A 9,941-nucleotide genomic window follows, 5' to 3' on the forward strand; every position below is an offset into this window, starting at 1 on the left:
ATCCAGAATTGAATTCAAAATCCTGCTCCTCACATACAAGGTCTTAAATAATCAGGCCCCATCTTATCTTAATGACCTTGTAGTACCATATCACCCTATTAGAGCACTTCGCTCTCGCTCTGCAGGCTTACTTGTTGTTCCTAGAGTATTTAAAAGTAGAATGGGAGGCAGAGCCTTCAGTTTTCAGGCCCCTCTTCTGTGGAACCAGCTTCCAGTTTGGATTCGGGACAGACACTATCTCTACTTTTAAGATTAGGCTTAAAACTTTCCTTTTTGCTAAAGCATATAGTTAGGGCTGGACCAGGTGACCCTGAATCCTCCCTTAGTTATGCTGCAATAGACGTAGGCTGCCGGGGATTCCCATGATGCACTGAGTTTTTCCTTTCCAGTCACCTTTCTCACTCACTATGTGTTAATAGACCTCTCTGCATCAAATCATATCTGTTATTAATCTCTGTCTCTCTTCCACAGCATGTCTTTATCCTGTTTTCCTTCTCTCACCCCAACCGGTCGCAGCAGATGGCCCCGCCCTTCCCTGAGCCTGGTTCTGCCGGAGGTTTCTTCCTGTTAAAAGGGAGTTTTTCCTTCCCACTGTCGCCAAAGTGCTTGCTCATAGGGGGTCATAGGATTGTTGGGTTTTTCTCTGTATGTATTATTGTGCGATCTACTGTACAATATAAAGCGCCTTGAGGTGACTTCTGTTGTGATTTGGCGCTATATAAATAAAATTGAATTGAATTGAATTGAATACATATAAAAACGCAAATACAGTCTATTTGCATATTTATATACAAAACAATGGAGGTGCAGAACATGGTCCATTTGGATTCAACATCTTCAGCCTGTCTCGGAATGCTGTCGAAGTTCTACTGGAGGTGGGAGTTAAATATCGGACCCTGCGACCTGCAGTTATGGACATTCTTATCTTTGAACATGGTGTTCATTATGGATACACTGTTGTGTATTCACAGAAGGTCAATAACAGAACAGGCAGGCCGACAATTAGTTTGACTATAAAAACTTTACTAAGGTTCACAAATGCCACTGATCAGATCAGGCTGAAACATCTGTGAAAAAAATGAAAATCTTTGACTTTATTAAGTTATCACCACACAAATGGAAAATCATCCTCACCGGGGAGTATTAAAGATGAATGCACTACCAGTAGAACACAAAGCAAATCTAGTGCTTCTGATCACGTGTTTGTATTGCAGACATGGACACTGACAACTGGAGACTTAAGAGCTGAGTAATATTTCCTGTTATACTTTTTTTCCAGTCTGGTACCTGTCGCACATTCGTGCACTGTAATGTAATTTTTTTATGCAGACAAGTTGGCACAGTCACAAAAATCATGTACAGTACATTAAAAGACACATATATAACAACATTCAAATGTTTGACAGAGCAAAAGACAAGTCAGGAAAAACTTGTCCTGACTTGTCCCATAATTACCATTTAACAATATGAACCTGAAGCTACAGTCCCACACACCAACACAAATCCCTATCGTAATGAAGACACATATATAATTTTTTTTTTTTTGTATGTTGGAATTAAGACAAAGCACAAAGCAAAAATGAAAACCAGCTCAAAGAGTTTTCAAAGTTATCTCCCCGGTGATTCCACTTTATAAACATTAACAGGGTTGTATTATTGTACATGAAGGGTCTTTACCTTACCATATAAAGCACTTTGAGGCAGCTGTTGTTGTGATTTGGTGCTATATAAAAATATAAATAATTTTACAGAAAAAACAGGTAGAAACGGGGCTGCAGCCTGACTGCTCAGCCGCTTGTTACCTGATGAAGTCCAGTGGCAGCTGGCTTCACTGCAGCTCACAAGTGATGGCCTAATTTGACTGCAGTTCTGGGCTGGGATCTGCATTCATTCAGCTTTAATGTCACTCTGGGTTCTTGGATAATGGAGCAGGTGATGCAAAGAACTGAAATTGTGTTAGCAGCATAATGCAGCTCTTTCTGTCGTAAATGCAGTTTGCACTTTACCATTGCACTCTTGTTTTTGTGCAATAAAAAAAAAAAAAGATATTAGCTGATTGAAGCGCAAGTGCAAGAAGCGGGATCGATAGGCAAGCAGACTAACAATTCCGAGGAGTCCTCGATTCTCATCCCTAATCCACAGAGTATTTTCCAAAAAGACTTGGGGATCATCAAGATATTTTCTGGCAAAAGTGAGACAAGCCTTTATGTTCCTTTAACTCAGCAGTGGCTTTCTACTTGCCATGGCCATTTTTGCCCAGTTTCTTTCTGATCGTTGAATCACCCCCACTCCTGTGAAAGTTCCACACTGTTCCAGGTTTTCTCCAAATTATCCATGGGAAAGGAGATAGATGAGTGAATACTGATCTTTCTTATTGGCACATAAGCTTCATTATATATAGGCAGATGCCAGTTAAACTTAAATGTCACCAGTAGAATTCACTTTTCAATTGATTTGCCTGATTTGAGTCACACACTTGCATTTTCTGTTTCAAATTTGTTGTAATATGCCTGGCCGGTTGACTGTTTGGATATTACAGTGGAGGGGTGTAAAAATAAAAAATAAAACTTCAATAAAACTTCAAAAAATAAAAATAAAGGTGAATTGTATCTGTTTATGATTAGATAAATACAAATGAAATATTTTTGTTTTCTGATGTCTAACTGTTAGTCAAAGCCATGCTGTACATATAAATGGCTGTTTTAAAAATAGAACTGGTGTCACGAGTTATCAAGAGTTTATCATAAGGCTTTCAAGCTAAAGTTGCTTTAACCAGTCTTTATCTAGGCTAGTTTAAGTTTCACATTGTTAAGGGGATTAAATAAATCCCCTTAACAATGTGAAACAATAAATCCACTTGGTTAGCAAACTGTATTGTTAGAATTATTCTATTTAAATATTTCTTACATATTGTTTCATATTGTTACTAATAAAATGTTTAATGTTATTGAAAAGAAAAGGTAAAAGGGGGAAAAGTTGCATTAGTCACATTTGGTAAAAAATGTCCTGAATATGTCCTTGAAAATTATGTCCTGAGCATGACACTGATTTGCATTTGGCCAAAGAATTAAACAAATGTCTTAAGTTCCTGAAAGATTTGATTTAAGATAATGAGATATGAAAAGGAGAGCAAGCGAGAGCCATTAGAAAAGTAATGATCCTTGAGAGATCATTTTCGAAACACATTAGGTAAATCTGTCACAGTACTAATTCCTTCTTGTTGAAGAGCTGAAATGGTTGGGGGTGGGGCATCACCCCATATCTCACTTAAGCTTAAAATATGTTTTCTCTTTTAATTTTTTTTACTGTTTTAATTATTTATGCTAATTTGATTATATTTGTTTAACTTGCTATTTTGTATTTATTATGCATAAAATAAATATCTCAGGCCTTTTCTGGTTTTAATTTTGATGATTATGCACTCAAAATAATGAAATTGGGTGGTTGTAACATGTAACCTGTAATTCTAAAAAAATAATTTCATGTTTCTATGGTGAATGTAATTAAATCATGTAGGATCTGCATGAAATTCAGCAAATTATTTTATTCTTATTGAATGGACATGATACAATCTAGCAAGAGTGGTTAGTTGCCGAGGTTTTAAGAGGCAGAAAAGCATACACATGTGTATGCTATTGCTATTTATTGTGGTTTAACCTGTCAAGGACAATAATCTAAAGAAAATTCTGCATTCAGCCTTGTAATAATAGCTTTCATACCTTTTTTTAAAAAGATTAGAGTGAAAGCTCGGTAGCATGGTGTTTAGTACTTTTGCCTCACCAGCAAGAAGGCCTGAGTTCAAATCCACTATCAGTGCTGAATTGTTGGACTAATGTAATTTGCATGGGTTGGATCAACTCAATTAAATCAAGTTGCAGTAAATAGGTTGATTCATCATTAATTAATTAAGTTAGTGCAAGTACATTAAGTTGGAATAACAGAATTCCATAATGCTAAAATAAAGCAATTTAATCAGGTGGAAATCCGTTTGATCCTTTTTTTCTGTTCATTTAAATAGTTCTTTTTTTGAGTGTGGCACAGTAGTTCATAAAAATCAGAAGCTGTTAACATCCTTTCTGTCAAAACAACAGGCCTTGAGCCAACTGTTGCTTACATTCTAAATAAAATTGATTTGAATAGAATTTAACTAAAGCGATGTTCATAAAAAGAACATCAAACCAGCAGTTTGCTGTTTCAGGACCTCGATAACTTGCCATAGTCTAAGGAGCTTGGAAAGAAAAGCGTCTGGACTTCTTTAAGTTGCTTGAAGACGTTTCACCTCTCATCCGAGAAGCTTCTTCAGTTTTAGGGTCAAATGGTGGAGAGTCCCAGATTTAAACCCCGTGGGAGTATCCTCCCAAAGAGGGACAAAAGGACCCCCTGATGATCCTCTAATCACATGAGCCAAGGTGTGAAAACGGGTGTGGGTCACAATTAGCCAAAGTTTCGGGTGAGCTCATTGTGAAACCTGGCCCCACCCTATCATGTGATTTCCTGAGGTCAGATGGCCCAGGGTATGAGTAGGCGTTGAGGCGTCTGGGAAGGGATCTCAAAACTGGATTATAGATGGCAGACAGTTGTTGTCGTAAGCCACCGCCTCTGTTCAAAGATGGTCGCTCACAGTGGACATAAATGGCTTCTTTCACTCCTCTTTCAAACCATCTGTCTTCTCTGTCCATCATCAGGGGGTCCTTTTGTCCCTCTTTTGTGGGACAAAATAACTTGCCATAATTGATGGAACCATGAATTTAACACTCTACCAGAAACTCCTGAGTGAGAATGTGTTGTTTTTAGAGTGGTCTAGTCAAAATAAGACTGATTGGTTGCTTTGGCATGAACTTTAAGCAGGCTGTACATGCTTGAAATCCCTTCAATGTGGTTGAATTAAAAACAATTTTGTAAAGATGAGTTGGCTAAAAGTTCTCCACAGCAATGTGAAAGACTTGTCAGATATCACAAATCCTTTATGACAGTTCTTGTTGCCAAGGGTGACACAACCAGTTTCAGGATTTAGGGGGCAGTTACTTTTTCATATTGGGCCAGGTAGGTTTGGTTTTGCTTTAGTTCCCTTAATAAATTAAATCATCATGTAGAAACTTACTTTTGTATTTACTCGGGTTGTATTTGTCTAATATTAAACTTTGCTTGATGATCTGAAAGCTGTAAGTGTGACAAATAACCAAAACGAAGAAATCAGGAAAGCACAAACACCTTTTGGCAGCACTGTACACTAGCAAAGGCAAAGTGACTTCAGTGACAAAGCCTCTACCCCGCAGGTAGCAGGTGATGGATCTCTACAGCAATATTTTGAAAAACGTTTAAAATACAAACACAAAACTACAGACACCAGCAGCATGTTTTATAACTAAATACTGTCTAAGCCTATATTTTTTGTAATCATACTGGGGCTTACCACTGCAGGGGATGTACAGACAACATTGTTGTTTTGCATTCTGTGGCAACCGCATTTGCATGATTGGGATATTAGAAGCACTAAAGCGGAAAAACAGCAAAAGTAAAAATACATTGTCAAATCAAGACCCAACAAACATTTGGTAAGTGTCTTTATTTTTTTCCTTTGTATACTGTAATCAGTTCATTGGTTCAAAAAATGTACTAATAATTAACTCATACCTGTACACAGTTTAGAGTTTAAAAAAAAAAAACAGCTAAAAGTCTCAACTGTAACAGGATCATTAGTTGAACCATCAAGCATGTATTTTCTAAACATGCATTTGTGTGTAAACGTCTGAATTGTGTTTGTGACAGAATTTGAACTTTACTTTCAATTAAAATATATTTACACAAAAACAGCTGAAAAAATAGATTTTTCAGTGTGTATTTTCTGCACACCATTTTAATATTTCAAAGCTAGAGTGGATATGTATTGCAGATATCCATAATTTAAACTATGTGTACCATCCACAGTTACATTTAAGATATCTATAGTAATATTTAATTCTATTTATGTTACATTTAGTTTTTACAAAATAATCCTTTTAGTAAAAAAATATAAATAATTAAAATACATACTATAGACTTTTTAAGAAATTTGTTTTGCATTTGTGAATGTGCAGAAAATCCCTATTTTTGAGTTAATTATCCATTCATATACAAGTGCTGTGCTTCTTGCAGCACAGTTTTACCATGTACACTAAACCACTGAGGTATAGGTTTTACCACATCCAATTTAATTAATTTATGTATAACATTTCAACAATTTAAAAATAGCAATATTGTTATAACACTATACTAATTCTTTTCTTTCACACTAGTGTGTTTTCTGTCTTCATGTATTGCCCAGGACTAATAACTTTAAGCCATAACTCCAAAAACCCGGTACGAGGCATAGAGCTACTTTGACCTGGCTACAACTAACTACATGAAAGAGATGAAAATCATTCTTGATGTTGTTAATGGCAAATATAATGATGCTGTGTGGTTAGGCCTTTCAAAAGAGACAGCCAATGGGTGGCACTGGTCTCTGGAAGACAAGAAATGTTATACAATTCCCTGTCATTATGCCAGACAAACAGCTTGTTTTGACTAGTAAGAGTGTGGCATATTTAGAATTTAAAATTCCCCCTTCCAGAGGAGGCAAAAAAAAGGCATATGATACACATCTTCCAGTAGACGTTATTTTTTTGCTTGAGGAAGAATCAGTCAAACTGATCAGTCAGTCAGAGTCATTTAAAAACACAAAGGTGTTGTGATTTTCATAACAATTTCAGGTTCTCAGTCAGTTTTGTTGCTTTTTTGCTATTCTTTTAAATTTTGCACAATTTTTTTCAGCCATGATAATTTATATTTTTCATCAATCCCCAGTATTTCCAATCAAAATCACGATAACTTACACCATAATATTATTAGCTATGAAAATAAAATGAAGCTACTACTGGTAAAAGACAGCATTGCAGCTACACACCAGCAACAGGGATGAATTCCATTTTCAACAACAACAAGAAGCTCAGATCTACTGCAGAACCAACCACACAGACCTGAACAATCTGAGGAATGAAACAACTGTCCAAACATCTTAAAAACATTTGTGTGTTTGTTCTTTCTGTCTTTGAGAATAATTAAAGTTGTCATAAGGTTCTGGTATATCTGTCACCGACTGTGTGGAGGTCGTAGTGTGGACCCAGAAGCAGACATGTGTATACAAAACTTGACTTAACTAAAACTGAGTCGTTTCTTAAAGACTGGTGAGCAATACAAAACAAAAGGCAGGAGGACACTGAGGCAAAACTAGGACTAAACTGAGAAAGGTAAAACTAAACACTGGGGAGCATGAAACCTACAAATGGAAGACTTGAAAATTAATATCTGGACCCGACAACAAACAAAGCAAAACTCACATAATATATACAAAGATGGGTGACGAGGGAAATGGAAACACATGGGCAACACAGCAGAAACAAATTAGGCATGACGAGACAGGAGGAAGCAAAACTGAACACACTGAATACAGGATGCGAGGCTGTCAAAATAAAACAGGAAACCCACTGTGATGCAGACTGAGATCCACAGCTCTACACTGAAGTGAGAATAAAAACAGACACAGATGCAAATGACAGACAGGGGAGAGAAGGAATGAAACACAAGGAGGGAGCTGTCATATTCTGCTTCCACATCTTCACATTTGTACAAACCTGTGCATCAAAATAAAAAAACTATTTTATAAAACTGTACCAAAATTTATCACAAAATCAGACCAGCTTTTCACCACACAGCGTAGGTATTATCAGTTTGCACAGTTTGTAACTGTGCAAGAAGACAACATATGTTTTGTACTGCAAGCTGTCCATTTTCCAAAAGCCTTAATTCTTGTTGTCTTTACTGACAATTGTCCTAGGCCTGATGGAATGCGTTCGCAAAGATGATTTAAGTACATCTTTTCATCTGGATGGATGTGAAAATGCATTATAGATGCTCACATTTATGATCATTAAATTGATGATGGAAGTTTCACATTAGCAAACCATTGTACTGTTTATATTGTCTTTGTGTGTTTTCAGGCAGTTTAATAAGTTAGTTGTGTTGCTGTGAGGCACGGACACAACTTTCCAGCAATCTTGGCTAAAGACAAAGAACTTCCAAAGCATGGATGATGATACACTTCCTGGGATGATCTTTATTGACTTGTCTTCTGCTGTACCAAACATTTGATTTTCATTGTATATGTATGTTTTAATGTACTGTACATGATTTTTGTGACTTTTCCAATTTGTCTGCAAAATATTTACATTACAGGAATGACTACTCCGCTCTTAAGTCTCCAGCTGTCGGTTTCCATGTCTGCAATGCAAACAATAGCGCACAGTCAGGTTCATTTAACTGTGGGAAGCCAAATTTGTCAAAATTGAGTTTGAAATTAAATTAGTGTTGCAGCCCTCAGTGGTTTTCCTTAGCTAGCTGACTTGTTATGTAACTGGTCTTTGGCAAAAAGAAAGTTTGAAAATACTGTGAGCTGGATTGGTTTTCAGAGCCACAGTGATTGAGAGCTGAAAATGAGCAACTGGGGGAGTCCCACAAGTCACATTTGGCAAAAAATGTTCTGAATATATCCTTGAGAATTATGTCCTGAGCATGACACTGATTTGCATTTGGCCAAAGAATTAAACAAATGTCTTTAGCTCCTGAAAGATTTGAATCAAGATAATGAGATATGAAAAGGAGAGCAAGCGAGAGCCATTAGAAAAGTAATGATCCTTGAGAGATCATTTTCAAAACACATTAGGTAAATCTGTCACAGTACTAATTCCTTCTTGTTGAAGAGCTGAAGTGGTTGGGGGTGGGGCATCACCCCATATCTCACCTAAGAAGAAAATAATTTAATATTTGAAGATGTGTTTCTCTGTTCCTTTTTTTTTTTTTACTGTTTTAATTATTTATGCTAATTTGATTATACTTGTTTAATTTGCTATTTTGTATTCATTATACATAAAATAAATATCTCAGGCCTTTTCTGGCTTTGAATTATTTGATTTACATCCTCTCTGCATCCACATTGTGTTTTTCTCTAGATTTCAGCCGATACATCCGCAGGACTGGTCGACAAGCCGGCCAACATCACGCCGATCAGGTGATCTCTGGAGACGACAACATGTATGGTGTGTAGCTTCTGTGCCACGGTCCCATTCCTCATTGAAAGTAACAGTTCCGCAACAACAAGGAGAACCAAAACTCTCTCAATCCTCCTTTCATTTAACCTCACTCTCTGCTGCTCTTCAACCAAGCCAACCCATCTCATCTCGTTCCGCAACATCAAAAACATTGATATGGGCATTCTCACCACCAGATTGGATAATATTCAGATTACAGACTTCTATTCTACTCCTGATGATTTGGTGTTATATTATAATATTTGTTTACTTTATTTCCTAGATTCTCTGGCTCCTGTATAAACTGTCAAGGCTAACAGATGGATCCAAGAGCAGACTGCGTTCTGGCAAACAAAAGGTTGACAATTTATTAACAAAGAAGGGAAACCACAGTGATGTGTATATACAGTGAATGGGGCAGGGGTTCAGGGCTCCAGGGGAAGGAATCCACACTCGCTCTCCACTCAGCCCAAACTTCGCCACTCCTCTTCTCACGCTCACTCGCTTCTCCAAGGCCACTCTCACTCCAACACACACACAGCGATCACAGGTCTGGGTCTGCCACCAGTTCCGGGGAGATCTAAACACAAAGAGTCCGATTAGAATAGAATAGCTTTTTATTGTCACTGTTACAAGAACAGTGAAAGGCAGTTTGGCATCTCTCCATGTGTGTGGAGTACACAATAGCGCAAGTATTTACACAATAACAGACAAATTTACATTTACACAAGAAAGATATGTACAAGTTATACATACACCTGCAAACATACATGCACATGCATACACATATGTATATATACATATATGCATCCGTACATACATACACACACATATTTC

The sequence above is a fragment of the Oreochromis niloticus genome, linkage group LG11, assembly GCF_001858045.2.
Source record: "Oreochromis niloticus isolate F11D_XX linkage group LG11, O_niloticus_UMD_NMBU, whole genome shotgun sequence".
Classification (NCBI taxonomy): domain Eukaryota; kingdom Metazoa; phylum Chordata; class Actinopteri; order Cichliformes; family Cichlidae; genus Oreochromis; species Oreochromis niloticus.